Source organism: Meles meles, chromosome 5 (assembly GCF_922984935.1).
Source record: "Meles meles chromosome 5, mMelMel3.1 paternal haplotype, whole genome shotgun sequence".
In the NCBI taxonomy this organism is placed as follows: Eukaryota; Metazoa; Chordata; class Mammalia; order Carnivora; family Mustelidae; genus Meles; species Meles meles.
This window is the reverse complement of record NC_060070.1, coordinates 142,962,103-142,985,467: the sequence shown is the minus strand read 5'-3', so window position 1 is coordinate 142,985,467 and position 23,365 is coordinate 142,962,103. Positions and strand designations below refer to the sequence as shown.

The following is a 23,365-nucleotide window of genomic DNA, read 5'->3' as shown; positions in this document are numbered from 1 at the left end:
GTGTCAGTTATTTGCATATTTAATATTTTGCCATCTGAAAATAAAACATTTCAGTACTAAAGGTAATGGAACTGATCAGGAGAATACTACTTTGCAGGAAGGAATAGTTCCAGACTTTAACAGCACTTTCTGGCTTTAATCTTAATAACTAAGAAAGTAAATGACACATTTCTTATTAATTGTTTTTACTGTTTGGGTAATATACATATTTAGCATCCTTAAGGGAACATTTAAATTAATTGACTCACTCTAATCTGAATTATGTGTTTTAATTTGTTTAAGGTTGTTAAAATAACCTAAACTGCCTGTGTCCGTGTAATAATTAAAATATTAGCTGTTTTTGGCTGAAAATCTCTCAATGTAAAAATGTCTAAAAATAGAGTGGAGGTGGACTGGGCAGTCTGCAGAAGAAAAAAACATCTTAGTTAAGCCAAAGACATGGCAACCAATATTTTCTGTTACAAAAATATTTTAGATGAAGTTAGTTTTTAAGAAAGCTGTCCGAAACTGAAATGAAGAGCAGAATCTCTGTTTATTCACAGGGCAGTAATAACAATGCCCGCAGCACAAAGCACACGTCTTTTCAGTGCCCAACCCACTGCTTCTGATCCTTTAGGGAGCCAGCTGAGTCTGCCAAGCAGGGGAGGAGTCAGCGCCCGGTTCTGTTCTGAGATATTAGCCTTCACCTTAATAATGCTTGTCAACAACAAAACGCCAGGAAGAGCATTTTCAGGAAACTGATTTCAACTGTCCACTAGAGGCTGTAATGAGACCAACAATGTCACTTTAGACCCACCTGGGGTTTTAAACTGTAGCAATCATTGCGTTTTAAATGAAAAAAAAAAAAAAAAAAAAAAAAAAATTGTAGAACCCAGTAAGAGTGAACAGTAGTAGGTTTTTGTTTTTTTTTAAATAGCCGTGTATATGTGCATGGTATTTCAAAATGCGAGGGAAAAAAATGATTTCCGGGCTCTCCACCTTCCTAGTTGTTAGTATGATTATTTTTATTTCTGTAGCACGTTGGCTCTACGATACAGTTGTTTAAAAGCTGACACATTTCTCTTGGTGATTCTGTATCCTGCTTCAGTTGGTGACTAACTGTTAGGTCATAAGTAAACTCAGCCAAAGGTTTCTCCAACACAGCTTACAGTCAATAGTGGGGCTTCCAGGGAGAAACTTAGGTGGAAAGATCATGTTTCTAGACACTTGGTTCTAAGCACCTGAAAGAGGTCAAATGCTGCCCCGACACCTACTGGTCTTCCAGAATTATCTGCAGCAAGGAGAACGCTGCACTGAGCTCCCCTCAGCATGGAGGTGCCTTCGCTTTTCTCCAGGCGCCACACCTGTTGGCAAGGGGCACCCCTGCACGGAAGATTCCTTCCCACCGAGAGCTCACACCTGGCGGTGGTACACGCGGAGGGGGCGGGGTGGTGGGCCGCAGAGAACTGCGCTTCAGAATTGAGCGCAGAGGAAGTTCCTCCGCGTGGATTCACGAGAACTGCCATCTGATGCTCGGTTTGCTTTCTGTATCTCCTGCACTGGTTACCTCATTTCCGATTAAATTAATGATCCTGAATTAGCTGCGAGAGGAGTGCGCGGGTCGTCTTCCAAGGCTGGGGCCGGGAACTTCAGTACCCAAAGCAGATTTCCAGACCTGCAGAAAGCAAAAAGGGGAGGTGGGGGCAGGGAGGGCACCCGCTTTCCCAGGCAGGAAAGGTGACGGTGCACATGCAGTCGCAGGGACCCTGCAAACTTTCCTGAGTTGCACGCACAGGCAGTCCCCGCAGCCCCGCGGTCCTGGTTCCGGAACGAAACCGGCTTGGGGGTTAACGTGCACGGCGATCCGAGTCAGCCCTCTTAGACGATTCTCGGCGCGCCCGGGACGAAGGGCACGTCGGGATCACACTTGACCCACCCCCTCCCCTTCCCGGGGTGGGTATTTCGCCGGCTGCGAGCTGAAGCCCGACACCCCTCGGGGAGTCCTCCAGGGCGCCCTGAGTTGCACCCCGCTGTCGCTCTGTCCCCTCCAACTAGGTGCAGGGACCCGGGGAGGCGCGCGAGGACCGACCGGTCACCGCTAAAATTACCTCATCGCTCCAGCTCCCCGCCCCTTTCCCAAACCTGGAAGAAGCGTCCCCTCCGGCCGGAGTCGCACCCCCCGTCCCCCGCTCCCGAGCCAGTCTCGGGCCACGCGCCTCCTCCCCGAGGGCCGCCGGGCCCGGGCAGCGCGCAGCCAAGGGTTAAGGGCGCCGGCCGGCCGGCCGCCGCGCGGTGCGCTCGCGGTGCTCCGAGCCGCTCGCCCCGCCGCCCGCCAGAGGGTGCCCCCCCACCCCCAAGTCGGATCCTTAAGCTGCGGCGGCGGCAGCCAACTGCTCCATATTTGGCTTCTATTACACATTTACATACTGGAGCGAGCGAGCGAGCGAGCGCGAGAGAGCGCGAGGGAGGGAGGGCGGGCGGGAGGAGGGAGGAGGGAGGGGAGGGGAGCAGGGGGGGTAGGAGGAGGAGGACGAGGAGGAGGAGGAGGAGGAGGAGGACGAGGAGGAGGAGGAGGAGGACGAGGAGGAGGAGGAGGGGAGAGCAGAGTATACCGCAGACATCATTTCTACTACAGTGGCGGAGCCGTACAGGACCTGTTTCACTGCAGGGGGATCCAAAACAAGCCCCGTGGAGCAGCCGCCAGAGCTACAGCAGCCGCAAGACACTGTTTCTCTCCCTCTGCCCCCCCTTCCCCACGCAACCCCAGATCCATTTACACTTTACAGTAAGTGGCTATTTTTTTTCTCCTCTGATTCTCTCTTCCCCCTCCCCCATCCCCTTCGCCCCTTATTTAGATTAAAATTTGCCCCTGCCCCCGCTCTCCAGAGAGGGGCAAAAGCAACAACCAGCAAACAAACCCCAAACCCCAGTCGCCGGCACAGAAAACAGCTGGAAGAGGAGCGAAGGAAATCGACGCGTCGTGTTGTGTTGTGTTGTGTGTGTGTGTGTGTGTGTGTGTGTGTGTACATACAACCTTCCCCGCTCCAGCCTCCCGGGCCGACACCCCCGCTCGGGGCGCAGGGACTGACGGCGGGGGGCTGCCGGGCCGGTGGGCGCCCGCCAGGCGAGGGGGCGCGCCCGGGCTGGGGGTGCGGGCGCGGGCGGGGAGAGCGGCGGCGGCGCCCCGCTCCGGCGGCTGCCGGTCCGGCCGCGAGTGCTGAGAGCCGCGTCCCCCTCCCTCGAGGTGGCGTAGGGGTAGCGGCGGCGGCGGCGGCGGCGGCGGCCGGGGGTCGCGCGCTGCCCTCTCCTCCTGCCGCCCCCTCCTCAGCCCTCTCCCCACGGAGGGCGGCGGAGCGAGTGGGTCTGGAGGAGGGCCGCGCTTCTCCGCGGGTGGCCGCCCGGCCTCCGAGCCCGGGGCGGGGGTCTCCCGGCGGAGGCCGGCCTCGCCGGGTGTGCGGCTGCGGGCCGGGACTTCGCGCGCGGCCGGGCGCCGGGCGGTGGGAGCGCGGGGGGCGCGGAGGGGTGGGCGCGGGGGGGCGCCGACGCGCGGGTGCCGGCGGCGCGGCTGGAGCGGCGGCAGCGGCCCTGCTGTCGCCGCCGCCGCCACTGCCGCCCTGTTGGTGCGGCCGCTTCCTGATCATGTGCAGCCGCCGCCGCCCGGAGCCGGCAGCCCGCGAGCGCCCCAGCCCGGGCCGGCGCCCCCGCCAGCGGCCGCGGCAGGAGCGGAGGAGCGGCGGCGGGCGCTGCCCTGCCGGCGCGGGGAGTGAGCGGCTGCGCGGCCGCTGGGAGGGTGAATGAAGCCAGGAGGAGGGGAAGGAGGAGGCGGCGGCGGCGGAGGAGGCGCTGCGGGGACTGGGATGCGCCCTGGAGCCCCGCGGCTCGTTCACTCTGGGCCGGGCCGGAGACTCCGCCACTCCCGCGGCCGCCGCCGCCGCCGCCTCCTACGTGGTTCCAGCGCTGCGAGCAGGCCGGTCCCGCAGGGGGCAGGGAAGGGGCCGGCCGGGCGGAGCGAGAGGTGAGGCGGCGGCGGAGCGCGGCGTGAGTGTGAGTGAGTGCGTGCGCGTGTGAGTGCTTGTGTGTGTGTGAGTGTGTGTGTGCGCGCGGGGGGGGCGGCGAGGGCCGTCGCGCTGGGGAGCGGCCCCTCGGTGGCCACTTGGCTGACTCTGCGGCGCCCCGACCCCTCCCCAGCCCCCCGCCCTCGGCCGCCTTCCTAAACTCCGGGGCTTGTGCTTTCATTTTATTTCCGACCACGTAGGGGGCTGACTGGAAGCGGTGGAACAATTCAGGTTTTCTGGGGAGATTGAGCAAGGACCTTAGTGGGGGGTGGAAGTAGGGTGGTGGTGGAGATCTTGCCAGAAAACAACAACAACCCCCCAAAATCAGTTTCCAAGGACCGTGGGGTTCGGTTCAACCCTGTGGCTGTTCTGTTTTGTTTTGCTTTCTTAGTACATAATCCTGCAGATAAGAGGGTAATATAAATACTTCGGGAGATTGGGAAATTGCTGAAGAGTAGTAAGGGCAAAAAAAAAAAAAAAAAAAAAAAAAGCCAGTCGGAAGCTGGTTATATAATGCGCGATGTGGCTAACGAGAACGGCAAGCTATTTTTATTTTGTTTACCGTATGCTGTGCAGTAGGGACTCCTCCAAACTGGTTCTATCCCCGAAGAGATTCTTAGCTTCCCTGCGAGATCCACAGGATACAATTAGTAAAATTGGAAGACCCTAGTACACCCACAGAATAAAAACTACCACCTTAGAGTGGCCTGCTCCCTGCACACCCCTTCGTGCATGCAGGGAAATGTGTATATGCAAATAAGCTCTCCTTTGGCAATCTAGTAGTCACATCTCAATGACATTTGTGTTTTGTAATGCAGGCTGTTCTTAATATTTAAACATTGCGGGTACATATCGCACAGAGCAGTGGGTAGTTACTTGATGGTTATTTTTAGGCATAGCTACTTACTTTTCCAACCCTGTTAGGGAAGCCACTTCTCTTTGGGTTTCTCCGGAGCCCTGCAGTTCCTAGAAGCCCCTTGTTAGCCCACCCTGGGGTTTATTTGTAGTGGGGTACTTGGTTTTTTTTGTTGTTGTTGTTTTGGTTTGGTTTTGGTTTTTTCTTTGTTTGTTTGTTTGTTTTTTGGTGGAATGAAGCCTAACCACCAATCCTGCACATGAACTCCTGGAAAGGGGTTGCACCCTAATAGCTAATGCTGTGGCATTTAATCTCCTCCGACTGTCTTACGACTGTGTGTGCCTCAGTCAATATTTTAGAAGCTCCGCAGACAAATGGGCTTGGGGGCTGCCTTCTGGGTACAGCGGAGGGCGAAGGGCTCCCGGGAGCCTCCTGGCCTCCGGTGTTTCTCTTCCTACAGATCCGTGTCAGGGGTGTAGGTTTTCCCTGCACTTACTCTGCGGATCACTCCTGTAATTAGATCAGGCTGCCATGGCAACAGACAGTGTGCCCCGTCCATTCAGGGGGGTTTGTCTTGTGCCTGGACCACTCCAAGTGTTCCACGCACGGTGTTTGCGCCGTTCCAGCCGGAGGACAGACTTTTCACTCCTTCAGTTGTGGTGTCTTTCAGTCATTTGGCCGCGAGACACAGAATGAGACCTCGAAGCCACTCAACTTTTGTAAAGGAGACCCACAAGCTGGTCTTGCGGGGTGTGGTATGTGAGCGCCTCTCCCACACGGTGAAAGGGGCCTGGCAGGCCTGCTGTTGATTGTGAATAGACCAACAAGTATTTGGTACTTGTTAGAAACCTTTCAGAGCTTACTCAAGCCACATTTCTTTTGCAGGCTGGTGCCTTTGGCCTTGTGGGTACTTAACCCCTTCGAGGGGGAGAGCGCCGGTCCCTTAGAAACTATGGTGTCTGTGGCCAAGGACCAGGATCCTAAAGGGTTGACTCAGTGGAAGTTGTTTATTTAGGAATGATCTCCCCGTTGTCACATTTCACAGCTTCACCGTGACAATAGCCACTCTAATACCAAAAAATGGGACTGACTGGAGAGGCCATTCTGAATGGGTATGTGTTTAATTTGGACTTCTCGGCCATCCTTAGTCGTCACATCTGTAAGTTCCAAGGTATTTCTCTCAGGTGAGAGATGATAGAGGCCTAGAGCTTGGGGACTGACGATGGGTGATGCTTTTACAAAGGAAGCAACTTGCACTGTGATATATAATTTAATGAGCATTTAATAATTTAGAGAACAGCCACTCTCCTCTTTGCATTAGGGCACCCCCTCATTAGATCCACCAGGCAACGAAAAATAATAATCCTGTTGCCGAAAAATAAAAAGGGAAGAAAAGAGGGTAGCTTTGGTGGCTGAAGCTTTTGGGGTGCAGGCGAGCCACCTGGGGTGGGGAGGTATTTTAATAATCTTCATATAGGAAAGAGAAAGTGATTGAGAATAATAATGTCTTGATTTGGTCGATCTCCTGCCAGAGTCTGTTTCAGTTTTCAGTGTTATAGCCCCATAGCTAAATTAGTAAGTCCTTTTTTTCCCCCCCCTGGAGCTAGGATTTGTTCCCCACAGGGGGGTTTACGACTTTCTACCATTTAGTGAGTTTATGTGCTTGGTAACTTGATTGTGGCCTGTTCAGATCAAGTGCTTCTGTGGTTAAAACAAGCTATTCCCCACCCCCCACCCCCAGGACATAAATAGATGGGAAGTAAGGATATGGAGTAAAGCACAGAAGTTTAAGTTTTACACATTTTGGAGGTCCTGGATTATATTTTGCAATATGCAGAAAATCTCTTACAGTAAAACGTGAATGTGTATTTTTGAATGCGAAAATGTACTTGATGGGGGACTGTGAAAGTCAGTATTTTCCTCTCTAGATTTCGTTTTAAGAGGGTTTGGTTCACAGAAGTGATACTTTGTGGGGAATATTATAACTAGGCTCCAGGGCCTCCGAATTGTCTTCTAGTCTTAGAGATGCAAGAAAAACTCTTAGCCGTCAGATTCTATGTCAAGTGCCTGTCGAAGGCCTTACATTTCATTGTCTGTGATTCCTGGGAAAGGCCAGCCTTAAGAGATTATTAAAACATTAGTAAACTCATTTCTATGACTCCTGTGTTTGTTGTCATTACAGAGTTTAAGGACTCACATTCCTTTTGTGTAATATGCCTTTATTTATTTTTTCCATTCTGAAATGTCAAGAGGGTTTTATTTGTGCGCTTACCTTGAATGACAGTTTCTGATGACTAACACGCCGTAACAGCCGCTCATTTTGTTTCCTATTAGAAGTTGGTTGATAAACATATTTTATTAAAAGCCTAAAAATTAGTGTAGGAGTGAATGTTAATTCTTTTAAATATATGTGTGAGCAGGTAACCCATAGTTTCGACTCTGAAAACTGAAATAGTTGCATATTAACATGACAGGTAGGAGACAGAGTGAACACCGTTTTCAGGGTGACATAAATAATTTGATTTCCATTGCTTTTTATTTTCAGAGTTTATTCAGTAATTTGAAAGATTGGCTTCTGTGAGAGCTTGAGACATGGACAGGCTTAACTGCTTCAAAGAACAGATTTAGTTCCGGTCATACTTCCAAGGTTATCAGAAGCAAGCCCTCCTTATTTTGTAAAAGCATCGAGAATAATACATTGTAGAAATCTCAGCAGAGATAGTCATTTCTGTCCCAGGGTGTTCCATACAGGACTGCCCATTTTTAAGAATGAATCTTGCAGTCCTCAATTATGCTGTTCAAATTTTGGTTTCATTGAATTCAGTTTAATAAAATACTCACTCAACATGTCTTTAAGGGATGATATAATAATGAGCATACTGAATGCTGTTTTGGAGAATATTTTTAAATGTTGACTGAAAGCGTTGTAATTGGATCAAGGTTCTGAAAAAATATATATACTTGCTTAAAATTGTAGGAGTGATAAAAAGATTTAGGTAAATCATCTCTATTTGTGGAGACGTTTTAAAAATCTTTTTTCCTGTTTCATAATTTATGTATTTTTGTCTTTATCAGTGTAGTAATATATTTTGTAATCCTTATACATAGGAACTTTCAGGCTAGCATGCTATAAATGTTTGTAATGCATGTTACCATCCTGAATGTAATGAAATCTGTTTAGAATTATTACAGACAAAAAAGCGACAAGCATTACATTTTCCTTGATATGGGTGATGTTAGCAGAAACGTTTCATTGATTTTTCTATAACTTTTAATGTGTACCATTTGTGGAGTAATGAAAATGCAGTGGTAATTGCCATAATGTAAGCAAAAATGGTATCCTACCTGAAAATGACTTTTCAGAAAATTCACTGGAGTGTAATCAGAATTTGAGACTTAAGGGGGCAGAGGTTGCCCTAATTATGCTGGTTTTGTTTGTTTGTTTTTTTTTTAAACATACCTTGGAGTTTATTACTTAACCCTCCAGGTAGTTCTCTCTTTTTTTTTTTTTTTAAAGATTTTATTTATTTATTTGACAGACAGAGATCACAAGTAGGCAGAGAGGCAGGCAGAGAGAGAGGAGGAAGGCAGGCTTCCCCCCGAGCAAAGAGCCTGACCCAGGGCTCGATTCCAGGACCCTGGGATCATGACCTGAGCCGAAGGCAGAGGCTTTAACCCACTGAGCCACCAGGCGCCCCCCTAATTATGCTGTTTTGATTCAGGCTCAGAGGAACTCCTTATTCCACTTAGGGGCTCTTTAGCATGACACATTTTGAGGGAGTTATTTAGCAGAAGTTTTTAGTGATAATCGTCTTAGCTGCTAACCTATAAGCAATTTATCTCCTAACATGCGAAGAAAATGTATTCTGTCACTGTGTATGGCAAATTGTCTTTTATTGCACCCTTAGATTTGGCCTACCCTCCCTGAATTATCTATGTTATTTACTGTATTTATTCATCTATTATTTTCTCCTTACCACCCCATTAGTATTATTTAGGCCATCTATCTTGGTAATCTTCCTCTATAAATGGAATTACATTATGTAGTTCTGCTATACTTTTAAAATATTAAGTATTCTGTGTTTAGTGCATAGGTTGTAGGAAATGTTCTATAGGCTAGTATTGGTTGTTGGTTTTTTGTTTTGTTTTTTGTTTTATTTTTTTTTTTTTAGTAATTTGTCTGTATGTTCTTGCAATGAATCCTCTCTGCCTTGCTTTTGTTCTTGTGTTTCTTCCCCCTGATGGAACAGCAAGTTATGGGAACTCTCTTAATTCCTGTAACTGGTGTAGCAACACAAATACTTTTGAAAGAAGTAGGCATGCCAGTGTGAGAGTAAATTAATATTTTACAGCATTCGCATCATGCTTGACTGTCCTGTGCACTTCGGCAGAGTAGGAGGAGACTGTAATTTGGACTCTATAAAACCTTATCTGCCAGGTGATATGCAAGTAGGACTGTGTGCACACACACATACACCAGCAAACACTCCACTGTTAGCTCATAAAACAAGTGCCGCCCGCCAGTCCACGGTACCCGCACCTTGTTCAGAAATGATCATCCCGTATGTTGATGCTGTGTGCGAAGTTACTAGTAGAAACAAGGAAGCAGTGACCGCAGAAGGGCAGATAGAATTCCGTGAGTCTCTCTTTAACTTGGCCACCACTGACTTTTGTAACTCATGAGCTTCCGCGAGGAGAGAGCCTCAGTGCAGTCCTCCTAGAGCTTCCAAGACGTTGTTGTCTAGGACAGCTTCCCCTTGTTCTCTGGAATCACAGATGACATGTGGAGAAGCCAGCAACTTGAAAACTTCCCTCTTTTGCCTGTCAGTCCCCAGCATGTAGTAGATGCTTAAGGAAATACTTGCTGAACGGATTCTCGAGAAGTAAGGAGGCTTTGGCTACTGTTCGTTACTTTGAAAAGTGTTGGAAAGCGATCGAAATTATTTTCCTTTCCAGCTGGGCTGTGCTCTTAAAAATAGTGAGTGTGTATGGATGAAAATAATCATGACTACGGAGATGTGTTGCCATGTACCCAGGGATAATTGGCTCACTTACCTGTTTACAGATTATTCACATTGGAGATCGTGTTCATAACTCCAGAATAGTTCCTTTCTGACATCCAGCATAATCCTGGGCCTCCTCCTTCCTACTGTTACCTGGCGTGGGCTTAGGAAACCCAAACTAAATTTAAAATCAGCCCAAACAAATATACACACCAGCTCCAGTAATCAAAGACAGAAAATCTGCCCAGCCATGACTAGTTGGGGGGTTAGTTTATAACTGTGCTTTCTGATTCTTTCTATCTCATGTGGGCAGTTGGGAATGACCAGTATCTAAAAATACTATGTTAATAGGACTGAGAACTCTGCTAGCAGATCAAGTCTTCAACTTCTTCCATTTCTGTGCATAGGTCTTTACCTCACAAAAACTACTACGAGCGCCAGGCTCCCTGATGGAAAGGTATATGGAAGATTCATTCATTCTCCTTTCATCTGTTCGTACATTCACTCATTCATTATGCGGTGGATGGTTTTTCCTCAACCATTTGCAAGGCATTGTGGTGCAATGGACATGAAATAGACATGTATTCAAAGAAGCAATAACTTAAAATCCAATGGCAGGTCCAGTGAACGTGTGCATACTTTCACAGTTTATTCTGCTTTCGATACATTTTTCTATCCCATCCGACTGCTATGCCAATAACTGTGTTTTTTTGTTGTTGTTTTTGTTTTGTTTTGTTTTGTTTTTGGCGATTGTTCCTGAAGTTGCATGTTGATAGTAATACATGACATGTGAAAATTAGACTTTGACTCAATTCCTATTCAATCCATGCCCATTTCACCAGATCTCCCTGTGATTTCCAGCATGTGTTTATCAGATGATCGGTTAGAATCATTAGGGGAAAGAATGACAGTCCCTGGCTCAAATAGGGAGGCCAAGCTCTTCCTTTGGTTAAAGGGAGGACCTTTTTTGTGGTGGTCTCCCTCTGAGCCCTGTGGACTCGAACCAGGCCTGCCTTCTGAGCTGGCTGGTATCTGTAATTCTCTTAAGACAAAATGTACCATTTGATGTCCTTCAACTTTAGATTTCCGTATCCTTAAGGTTGGGGTTCTTTTTGGAAGCTGTTTGTCCTGGTTTTCATTTGGGATTTCTTCTTCTCCCCCCTTCCCCCCCACCACCTTGACCCCTGCAGGAGCCCCGAGCAGCAAGTCGCCAGGGTGGTCCCTTCAAGCCTGGGATTCCTGTGTCATCCTCGCAAGGCGGTCTCCTCCCCACGGCCACTCCAGGGAAGTGCGTCACGAATCAGGTGAGACTTTGACTATGCTTGTCTGGTTTCCATCTGAGGATCCAGCCTGACCCGGAAAATCACCTCGTGCCCACGCTTTCGCGTGGCGTGAGTGGACCATTCGTCGCCACTGCCTTTGCAGACTGCATTCTGAGGGAGACTGAGAAATTGCCAAGAGCGTTTAAAAAAAAAAACAAACAAAAAAACAAACAAAAAAAACTTGGCTTGAAGTGTCTCTCTTTTTGGCTGAATTGAGAAGAAAGTGGTTCATGAAGAAGTCTGCGTTTGACCTGGTGACGATTGGCATTTGCTTGTTAGACTTGAGCCTGACCATCTTCGTTGTCCCCTTTTCCTTAATGTGATGAGACCGTTTTGCTGCCAAACTGTGACCGTCAGTGACAGTTTTCGTGTCTTGGGTTTCTGTCGTAGCGTGCTTTCAAGTGTAGGGAGACAGAGGCCTGTTTGTTCAGTGGCAACTGGTCTTTGTCGAATCTTGAATTTCTTGGTGTCTGTTTGGATTTTACAACTTCCCGACTGCCTCACGTACAGTAACTTTTTCTGGCCTGGAGAGTTTTGCAGACGGAGAGTGTGTGCGGTGTTGATGACTCATGGCTCTGTACTGAGCGAGGGCAAGAGGATCCTGCCTGCATGAAATCGGGAGACATGGAAGTTAGAAGCTGGGGCAGGAGGGCTTAGGAGCACGGGTGGAGGCAGCCAGAGGGGATTGTGAAATAGATCCCCTCTTGCTGTTTACTTTGGGAGCGGTCCTGCTGGGACCTGTGGAAATGGACTCTTTCAGAGGTTCCCAAGCTTGGCTGGGCAACAGAATCACCTGGAAAGCTTAAAAAGAGAGAGAGAGAGGGAGAGCGAGAGAGAGAGAGAGAGAGAGAGAGAGACAGAGACAGAGAAAGGACCTGGGGCTCCACCTCCTGAATCAAAATGAACCTTTAATGATCTCTTGGAATTGTACTACTGCTCCAAGGGTTTGGAAACTGCTGGACTGGGTGGTCTCTGGGCGGCTCTTCCCAAGTCACGTTCTGTTTCCTCGCTTGGCGAGACACACAGTCTGCTGTTATCACACCTCACGCATAAAATTCTCGGTGTGCAACTCGTTTGTTGCAGGGTGGCTATTTGCTTTACCGGAATGTTCCGTCGAAAAACGATTCACCTGCTCTCTTTAAGTAAAGGGCTCCCCTTGTATGCCTAAGATGGCGTTTGTAAGTGAACATCTTATTCCCACAGCATCTGAGCTACGAGCATGGGGCTCCGGAAGCAGCCTGTCTGCTTTTAGCCCCTGCGGCTGCCAACATGTCCTGGGGAGTCCCGTTAGCTTTCTGTGCCTCAGTTTCTTGATGAGTAAGGTGGAGATAAGATTAGAACTTTCTTTGAGGGCTGCTGTGAGAACGGCATGAAATAGTGTGTGTTTATGGAGGAGAGTACCAGCGTACGGTTTTTGATCTGGGAACATAGGTTATCTTTGTGCTCGTGTAATTTAACCTCTTGACAGGATGATTACCACGTTCTTGCTCTGTGACGGTGGCTCCTGGACCAGGCATGACTAGGAGCCAGCAAATACACCTGTACTTTGGTCTTTGGACCGGCCCTATAGACATTTGCAGCTGTGCAAAACAAATGAGCCTTTTATTTATTTTTCTGAATGCTGCGTGAGTCTGTCTCTCTTGCTGCAGTAGGGTACATACATAGTGTCTTTCTCTTGTTGCAAGGTGGGAACTGAGAAGTTGGGCGCTCAAGTGAAGTTATTTGTGGTCTGAGTAAAAAGAAACAAAAACCGGAGCGACTCAAGCTCAAATTTAATGATTCAGGAAGGGTAGCGGGTGAAGTCCTGCTTAGGAGATGGCCGGGGGGGGGGGGGGTGCAGGAAGGGATCCCGAACATTATATCCTTGAGAAATATGGATCTGAGTCCTTGACATTTTATGGCCAGTGGGTCAGGGAGGTGTCATTTAAAAGGACATAGAATAACCCTACAGTTACATGTCAAGGTCTGTAAGTGTCTGCTGACTGGCCAGGGGCGAGATGCCTCCCCACCACTGCTCTGTCTCCTGGGGGTGTTACCCTTTCATGGGCTGGGCAGAAAATCCTCACGTTGAAGTTTCTGGGGCACTTGTTTCGTTGCATACGTGGTGAACACACATGCACCTTTTTTTTTTTTTCCACCTGTGGAAAGAGAATTTCATTGTGAAAACACAAGCAACGATTGATCCTATCTTTTGGCCAATAGGCGCAGCCTACTGAGAAGACACTGAGGTTTTTATAGTATATTGGGCAAGTCTGAGTGTCTTATGAATACATACTGTATTACGGGCAAAGTAGTGCTGAGTCACCTTGAATTCTATGCCGCTGACATTTTCTGTGACTGCATTTAAAGGAAGCGTTTGAGCATTATCTAAACATTTAGCAGAAATAATGGCCTCCTTAGAGCGCTCACAATTGATGGTTAAACGTGAGCAGGGAAATAGTATTGTTCGTGCTGTACTCTGTTCGGTGCATTAAGGTGTTTTTTTTCTTCTTTTTTAATTAAAACGTAGGTTGCAAGTATTTCTGGTTCTACTTATTTCGTAAATACGATAGGGCTCTAGCAAAGTTTCGACCTAACTTGCTCCCAGGCACCATCTATGTAAAGAAGTGATTCATTCATTTATTCACTGTGTCTTTTTTGAACTACTACATGGTGCTGTGGGAATGCCAGTGAGTAAGAGCTTCCAGAAGGAGCTTGCATTCTTCGTGGTCAGGTAGGGGAAAGAAGAAATGCCCGGAAAGAACTAATACAAAGCAGAATGGGGCGCGTTGTCCTTACTGGGGTAAATTCTGACACTGAAGGAATTCGGAATGACGCTGAGTGGGATGGTGAGGAAAGACTTGGAGGAGGAGGGATCATCTGAGTTCAGCTCCGAAGGCTGGTTAGCATTTCTGTGGGAAGAGATGGATGGAGCCGGGAAGACCGTGTAAGTGGCTGAGACGCAACAAGCGAGCGCCTGGGATGTAACCCAGGAGGCCATTTTGGCTGGAGCACAGGTGCCGGTGGGCACCGGAGTTGTAGATGGGGTGGGAGATAGAGCTGCTGAGAGGTCTGCTCTGGAGATAAATTTGGAGGAGTCACTGACTTAAAAGGAGTCTTTGCAGTTGAGCTGTGGGTTTGCCCAAAGTTTGCCAGACGGGGGGCGGGGAATGACTGTATTTCAGGGCTGACATCAGTGGGCGTGGAGTACCTGGAGGGAAGGTGAGGGCCGTGGAGACGAGCTGGGACATTGGCACGGCGCAGCCTTTGTGTGCTTGGTCTGGGGAGACCGAGGGGCAGGGGAGGCTGGTGCCAGGCTGAAGGGTGACTGGGCGGGGGAGCGGGTCTTCTCCCTGGAAGCTCAGCGCCGAACTGCAGCTCAATGAAATCACGTTGAAACCTTTCTTCCTTTAAGACCTTAAAAGAAAGAAAGAAAGAAAGAAACCTGAGCTAATTTTAGCTACATCTAATATGTGTGTGTATGAAAATGAATGCCGCTTTTGATATTCAGTGTGCGCGGTATCTCTTTCCATTTCAACAAATGATTCCTCTGTTTTCCTCTAAACGGTTGTATTAAGATTTTCGGTGAGGCCCTGTACATATTAACCACGGTTCCAGTGTTTCCTTTGATCTTTCCACCGTCGGTTTCTTCATCTCCCGTGATAGGTGTAAATCACCTTGTGCCATCCACTTGACTCTGGAGCAGTTGTTCATTTCGGGCAATTTGTTTTCTGTCCTTGGATAGAGCGCATGAATATCGGTGTGTTTCATAACTTTAGAGGTTTTCCTGGAGGCTTTTCATGGAATCTTTTGAATGTGACATACACATAACACACACATGCGAGGCATGGCTTTCTGGGCAATTTGGCTTCTCGTTTATACTTTATTAGTGAGCCTTGACTCTAGGATGAAAAGAGGCTGAGACACACTACTCAAAGTGAAGGGGAAGGCTGGAAATTACCTGGTTGCATGTCTCTTGGTGGGCAGTCTGCTTTCATATCAGTAGAGAAAATTTGCAGATTATTGAAGATTTTTTTTTCTTTTTTGGACCCGGGTTATTCAGATGGCTTGCTTTTATTCCCCAGACTAGCTCAGAATGAGGCAGTGACTTCCCCACTTTCCATAAAAGACGAGAAGGTGAGGACAGGAGCCAGAAGGATGGAGAAACCACCTCTGGGGGGCAGATCATTCTGTCTGCGCATATTTACCGAGCATCTTCCGGTGAGAGGCGTTGTGCTAGCTAGGCTCTGAAGGATTTATAGAGCCGGTCAGTCATTCATACTCACTGCGTATTAACTCATTTAATCCTTACTGCAGTCCTTGGAGGTAGGCACTCTCAGTACCCACCCAGCAGATGAGGGAAACTGAGGCACAGAGACGAAAAGTAACCTGCCCCAGGTTGATCAACGGTTCGGTGGGGAAGTCCTGCTTGGCTCCCATCCTGGAGCCAGACATCGTTTCTCCAATCCAGAGCCCTGACCGTGAGAAGCTTACAGTTGAGTGGAGAAGGCAGGGTGTGTCTGGGAGTCATGTTTAAAGTGTCACAGTAGACATGCAACATCCTCGGGGAGGTCCGGATCGGGGAGGGGCTCGTGGGTGCTGGGCCTTCCGTCTGAGTGCTTGGCCGTCTGCTCGGAGTTGCACACAGGCTGTCCTTGAGGGGTCACCTTCCCTCCCCTCAGTCTTCCTCATGCCGCCCCGAGATTCCTGTGCTCTTTCAATAATTATTAATTAAAGAACGTGATGACAGTGGCAATATGCTTATCGGTCTTCCCCAGGATTGGCTTCAGTTGGGCTCCAAACGCCATTGGACGTCAAGAGTCCCAGGGAGACGATGAACTTTGGACTTCCCCGAGAGCTTCCCTGGGTCATTGCTCAGCTGGCAAGATTTGGCAGATGATACAGCCTCCTCACGGCTCCAGTTTGCTAGGTGGTGGGGCTGGCAGCGGATGCCAGCCCCAAGAACAAAGCGTGCCGGGAAACGGGGGCACACTTGGGTTGGGGTGGCTGTTGGGAAGCCCGGGTCTCCCGTCCCCTCCCGCCCCCGTCTGGGTCTCTCATTTTCTCTCCTCCTCTGGACCAGTGGATGAATCTTTAACCGACTCACGTCAGACGGATAGAGAAAGGATAAAGATCACTTTTCTCTTAGGCTGCTTTGGGGAGACTAGTCTGTCTTTCTTAGGTTGAATGAAAATCACAGGATTGAAAAAAAAAAAAAAAAAAAAGGCCTTGAGAGGCACCGTCTCCCGCTTTACAGACACGGAGAACACGGGAGGACTTGGGTTTTACTATCCGTGCGCTAGCCTGGAAGTCCCAGCCTCCATCCCAGCTGTAACCATACGTGATGCATTTTTAGGTACAGATTCGGAGGCTCTGGCTCTGACAGATGAGTAACCGGGAAGCTCCTCCCTCCAGCAGTCGTGCGTCGTCTGCTTCAGAGAACTAATTGCTTGGCAATTCCCCTTTGGTAATTCCCTCTTTATTTTCTGATGAGTTACTTAACAGTGATGGGCTTGTACGGCAGAGCGTGGAGTTTAATGTGTGCTCCAGAAACTCCCCTGTAGGCCTGGGGGATATGTTTTTCGAATCTTGTTTGGCTTTACGGGAGGAACACTGAAACCATTACATATATGGCCTGTTCATATTTCACTCAATACGAGGTTAAACCCAGAGCAGGGTGCAATTTTCCAAAAGAAATCAAAACCAGGCCTCTTTTTTAAAATGTGCCCCTGTGCATTTGAAAATTATTAAAAAGGAATTTAATATTTATAGAATGCTTAATGCTCTTTTTAAAATCTGATTTCAAATGGAGTAGCTTTCCAGGATGAGGCAGAGGGAGGGTGCCGCGGCGGGCAGCAGAGGGACAGCTCGTTTGGGGACCGAGTTTCTGTTTCCTGACCTGCTGCGAGGGGGCTGCGGATGCTCATTTTCCCTTGCCGAGCCTCAGTTTCCCCATCTATAGTGAACGACGAGGTGAAGGAGGACCCAATGGCTCCAGCCGCTTCTCAAACACTGTGCAGTTCCATGAACAGATTTTATTGCAATCCTTCCCCTTGGCTCCCCTAAGACCTTTGCTCTGTCAAACATCATTTGCTGTTGTTTGACTTTGTTAGGTTTTGTATTTAATTAGAATTTACATTTTTAGCTGTTATTGTGTCATTATTTATAGAGTATGTCAGAAGCGGTGCCTGCAATCATTTATCACCTTATGTATATTAGGTTCATACCTGAAGACCTCTTCTGTCCCTTTTTACTATTCTTGCTACCATGCCCCAAACACCGCCCGTTTCTGGAGAGGCCGCCTTATGACTGGAAGGATTCTCTCAGCTAATTGGGGAATTGATTTTTGCAAGGAGAGTGCAGGAGCTCTGCTCTCCTTGCAGTCATGTCAAGGGTCATCTTGTGCTTTTAATTTGCAAGTAGAAATCCTTTTGATGTCATTTGATTTTACCTGCACATGCCGGGTGGAGTCGCGAGATGATTCCTTTCCTGTTCTGCCTCAGTTTTCCAGTCCGTGCGTGACGCATTAGCTTATCTTATTGGTTAATTTTCAAGTAGTTCCTATGATGTCTCTTGATCCATTACCGTTTGGTCTCTTTAGGCAGCTAATACAGACAGGACAGGTGACAAATCAGAGTGTTGTTTTGTTTGCCTCGCAGGCAGAGGGGAAGGGAAGAAGCCCTTCTTAGGGTGGGTGCCAGCGAGCCTTTGAAGGCAGGGAGGTTGAGATTTGAGTTCTGGCTCTGGCTCCTTAGGTGTGTGAGCCAGACCACATTTCTTGAGTCTGTGATCCTCAATGTCTGCATCTGTAAAATGGGCACGATGACAGCATGTGCCGTACAGGGTTGTTGGAAGGATCAAACGAGCGTTTTCCACATGTCGTGCATGTGGGATGATCTCAGTGCATAATCAAAAAAAGAAGGAGAAGGCGTAGAACTTAAGAACTGGGGGAAAAATGAAAGCAGAGGAAAGGGCTGTGTGTTTGGAGGTACTTGGGGTAGGAGGAGTCCCTCAGGACTCCTTGTGGTCAGGGTTTGAATCCCAGATGGGCCTTTGCAACTTGGGAAGGACTGTGCACCCTCCGCTGATTTGGGAGTGATGTTCTCCACCAGTCGATCTGCCCCACAGAACAGGGTGTTCGCTACAATGTGACTGATAATGCTACATTGTAAACGTCTCTGGCCTATACATCACAGCAATAAAAGAAAACCAATCAAAGCAAAAGTTCCCCTTTATCCCACCATCCCAGTCGGCAAGTCACGTTCACCTCTGTGTGCTGTCTTCTGGTCCTCGATGATGTAACACATAAGTTTTTTCAGTTTTGCTTTTTTTCCCATTTAGCATAAAAATTCTCTTTTTGTAAACTGGATTTTGCAGTCATCATTTGCAAGGATTATGCACTGTCTTATGAAGTTGTTTTACTTTAATTTAAGTTTTGTGTTACATGTGGACATTTGCATGGTTTCTAGTTATTTAGCGTTATTTCTTAAAATTTTTATTATTAAAAAGATTTTTTTTTTTTACTGTGTATGAGAGAGAGAGAGTGTGTGTGTGTGTGTGCGTGCGGTGGGGAGGGGTAGAGGGAGAGGAAGAAAGAGGATCTCGGTTGGACTGTCCTCTGAGCACACAGCCCCATGCAGGGCTTGATCTCATGACCCTGAGATCATGACCCTAACCAAAATCAAGAGTTGGATGCTTAACTGACTGTGCCACCCTACTTATTTGCTGTTATAAGGCAAATAGTCACACAGAAGGCTTACATAAACTGCTGTGGTTGGGGAGTGACTCTGAATTGCTTTCTGAAAGGCCTGTGCTTATTTCCATTGCTACTAACAATATGTGAATGTGTTTCTCCAACCTGATTAATTGTGCGACTTATTCTTTTTTGCATACTTTAATAGACTTTTTGGTTTTATTTTAAGATTTTATTTCTTCTTCTGAGAGAGAGAGAGGGACAGAGAGAGCACAAGCCGGGCGAGAGACAGAGGGAGCGGGAGAAGCAAGAGCCCAGTGTGGGACTCGATCCCAGGACCCCGGGATCGTGACCTGAACCCAAGACAGATGCTTAACCAACTGAGCCACCCAGGCACCCCTAGCCCTCTTGGTTTTAAACTTTGCATTTCTTTGATCCCTCTCAGAGATATTTCCATATATGTTTATTTGCTAATTTTTTAACAATTAATTTAATTTAATTAACAAATAAACATGTATGTTTAATTGTTAATTTGCTAATTTTCTTTTACACAATTAAATGGAAGTCTTGATACTTCCTAATCCCAGTATATGAACACTTCCTGTGTTCCAGACCTCGGTCTTTTAATTTATTTTTAATTTTTTTTTTAAAGATTTTATTTATTTGACGGAGAGAGACACAGCGAGAAAGGGAACACAAGCAGGGGGAGTGAGAGAAGCAGGCTTCCCGCTGGGCAGGGAGCCTGATGAGGGTCTTGATCCCAGGACCCTGGGATCATGACCTGAGCCAAAGGCAGACACTTAATGTCTGAGCCACCCAGGTGCCCTAGATCTCAGTCTTTTTAAAATCCCATTGGCTGCAGCCATTTTCCTGGGTCTGGTTTTTTTTTTCCCCTTCGATTGTTTTACTTTTTGGCGTGTGGAAGTTCAGGTGTTTATAGGCTGTCTGTGGTCTCCTCTGTGATTGTACCCAGGGCCAACCTGGAAGGGAGTTCGCAGTCTGCGCCGGCCAGCAGCTTTGCCGGGCGTAGTTCTCATGCGCCTCTACCCACAACTTTGCTTGGGAACCGTTCCCTGTGGAAACCCGGTGCTCACTTACTGCCAAGGGGCCCCTTCCGCTTCTCCTCCCACCTGTTCCTGACTCTCTGCCCTTCCCCCAACCTGGGCCAGTTTCCTAGGGTCTCCTCTCCCTACCTTTGGGGTTCTCCAGCCTCGGTGGCTGACCCGTATTGCTCTCGTTGGGCCCCGCCATGGGAACTGTGCTGGCTGTCCGGCAGCCTCCTTCCCGGGGACCTGAGCGATCAGTCTGGAGTTTCAGACCTGGTTAAATTGACCTGTTATCAACGATCCTGGGTTGGGGTCTGAATTTCATCCACATCGGACTAGAGATGCTCACTGCTACCCTGCGTCTTTCCTGTTTCCCCTCTTCTCTGGAGAGGGCTCTTTGGGCAGGTGCTTGTGAGCCGTTGTCTAGGTACTGAGGTTTGGGGAAGGCTGGTGTCAAGGACTGAACTTGGGCTCCTGGCTCAGCAGGGCGGGGAGGTCTGGGATGTGATATATATTCCCTGCATTCCCTCCCCAGATGTCCCCTTGTGCTGGTCCAACCGGTTTTCCTCTCCGAAATGCATGTTTCTTCGATTAGAGATCTGTTTGTATCTCTTTTCTTTCACTCCTTCCCTGGTTTTTCATGGGCCTCAGGATGAAGCCCACCGTGTGTAACCTGGCTCGGCAGGCTTGGGGGACCTTGCTTATCTCTCTGACCCCTTATCTGCTGCCTCTTATTTGGGTAACTTCAGTCACACTGCATTTCCTCCTGAGAAGCCCCTGGCGTCCCAGCTCTGAGGTTTGCTGCTTCCCTTCCCTCCTCCCTTTCTTGACGTCTACCTGCTCGCTGCTATCTTTCTGGCTAACTTCACCTTATTCTTAAAATCTCAACTGAGTCTTTTCGCCAGGGTTATATGCTGCCAGGCTGGGCTCCCAGCACCCTGTTCTCCCCCTTTCGTAACACTTTGTAATCCTTTTTCGCAGCTCAGTGACAGCGAGGACCCCTTTCCCCGCCACTCCCCTGCCCCCCATTCGTGGCATTTGGCATCTAGCAGGCCCCCAGTGGACGATACAGACGTTTCCCCTGTGATGTGAGTTTTTCAGATACACACTGGATGTGATTCCATCTGTTAAGGTAGACCATGACACGTGTCACTGTGGTCTGGAACTAGCATGGGGCCTCGTGGATGCTGGATTTGCCCAGTGATATTTAAACTTCATCATACCAGACTTATCACCACACAGAACACTATTATTAGAGAAATTCAGTGCAGGAAAAAATTGCTTTGTTTTTTAATGCCTCAAACGGTTTTTCTTCGTCTTGAAAAACATCCTGTTGCGTTTTGAGTACATAAGCGTTCTTAGGAACACAGCCATCGTGTTGAAGGAGTGAATGAACTTGAGAGTCACCTCGGTAACACCTGTCCTCTGGCCTCACGTGCCCTTGTGACCCCAGTCTCCAACGCAGGTGGAAGTTCCCGGAGAGATAATCATCTCAGGAGATTATTTTGCCTGGAAGAGAGTAGTTGTGGAGTCCTAAGCGAGGTTGGTCACATGGAGATAAAGCCCCTCAGGGACTGGGGAACCCTGAGCCATCCTCTGTGTAACCCACTGTGGGGGGAGGGCGGGCAGTCCCGTGATATTTCTGGGCCCCTTCTGGGTGGCCACCGCCTCCTCTGTCTTGCATCCGAGTTCATCCAGAAGTTGCCGGCTGGTGGCTGTGAGGTTACCTTTTCTGGGTCCAGGGTGTTCATTTGTGGCCATTGGTGTGAGGAATGATACGCTTCTGAGAGAGATTCTGAGGGATATGGGGAAAGGTGTAGAAGCTGAAGCCTGCCCTCCCCCACACCATGGGATGCCTCACCCCCAAAAGGGAGTGCCCAGAGCCCTGTTTTTCTTGCTCTGTTCTGGCAAGTTCCTTCCAAGTGGGTGCTTTTCTCTTTCCACAGCTCCATTTTCTTTCGTTCGTTCTTTCTTTCTTTCCTTCCTTCCTTCCTTCCTTAAGATTTTATTTATTTATTTGACAGAGAAAGATCACAAGTGGCAGAGAGGCAGGTGGGGACGGGAGTGGGGAGCAGGCTCCCTGCGGAGCAGAGAGGCCGATGCGGGGCTTGATCCTAGAACCCTGAGATCATGACCTGGGAGGAAGGCAGAGGCTTAACCCACTGAATCACCCAGGCGTTTTCATTTTACCTCTGGGTCTTCCTTGGTCCCGGCAATCCAGTCCATTGTGAGGTGTGACCTCGAGCTGCGGGTTTTGGGAGGGGGGAGTGGAAGGGAGAGACAGCCTTTCTTGTTCTTTTCTTTCTTTCTTTTTCTTTTTTTTTTCTTTAAAGATTTTGTTTATTTATTTGTCCAAAAGAGAGCACAAGCAGTGGGGGAGGCCGGCAGGGGGAGAAGAAGGCTCCCCACTGAGCAGGGAGCCCAATGCGGGACTCGATCCTAGGACTGAGCCAAAGGCAGACCGTAACCGAGGGAGCCACCCAGGCGTCCCGAGACAGCCTTTCTGTAAGGAACTGAGAAAAGATTGTTTACCTTTGCTGCTTCTGGTACCATGATCTGACACTTTTCGTAAGAGGAACAGTTTTGTTTTTCTTTTATAAGAGGTCATAGGCCCATAAGACAAGTTTATTATTTTATTGACAGGAGAAAAGATGACCTGGTTATTTGTTCAGAAATCTCCTTCCGTAAAACCTGGCTTTCGTTTGAGGTTGAAGGAAATGCGGTGAGAGCATCTACGCCCCAATTTTGCTGTTTTATATTAGCTTTCCTGTTCTAATGAAGTCTCTGTCTCCCTTTGTATCTCTCTCTACTCTTCGGAAGGAACAGGTTGTATCCCTCCCACCCCCATTTTGGTGTTCTTCAAATGAAGCACTATTTAAAAAATCTGTGTAAATCAATAAAAGGGGAGGGAGACATTTCTCCCCCCCCCCCCCCCCCCCTGCAAGCTTTGGATCCATTTCTGTCAGCCTAGAAATGAGACTAGGCCAACGGGAGGAAGAAGCAATGTTAAAATGAAGGAGGCTTTTCCCAGTGCGACTTTAGGACGTGGGTCTTCCCAGTCAGTAGTAGAGGAAGCTTCTGCAAACAGAACCGTACAGTTCATTTCCTCTTCAGGTCCTGCAGAGACGGTTATTAATCTATGGAAAGGAACAAACACTAGCTGTTGGTTATTCTGCTGTGCAGAGAACATTCGGTGACCTGAGTAATCTCAGGGTTTCTGTGTCTAAGTGGTGCACTTTTTACTCTTTGCCCTGAAATCTCAGGAAACCATTTCCTTAAAAAAAGAAAAAAAAATTTTTAAGCTTTTCCGTTTAAAATGTGCAGGTTTTCCAAGACTTTGCTGGGAAGAAAAGTCCTGTGTTTTCTTGCTTCTCTTGTAGATTGGTCAACACTGCCCATTTCTGTCAGGGATCTTTCGTGGCCCGAGCCTCC

At 48.2% G+C, this 23,365-nt stretch overlaps 1 protein-coding gene across 9 annotated transcripts in view; it reads left to right on the top strand.

Moving 5' to 3' along the window:
* Positions 1-2,558: 2,558 nt before the first annotated feature.
* ATXN1 (ataxin 1) overlaps positions 2,559-23,365 on the top strand; it is a 394,638-nt gene continuing 373,831 nt past the window's right edge. For 2 of the 9 annotated variants that reach the window (XM_046004627.1, XM_046004628.1), the window contains exons 1-2: positions 2,559-2,764; positions 11,084-11,197. The gene's annotated coding sequence lies outside the window, so the exon portion shown is untranslated. Of the gene's footprint in view, positions 2,765-3,464; positions 3,995-10,300; positions 10,351-11,083; positions 11,198-23,365 lie in introns of those variants that run through there. The other 7 variants (XR_006818293.1, XR_006818294.1, XM_046004630.1 and 4 more) reach the window with 6 other exon arrangements.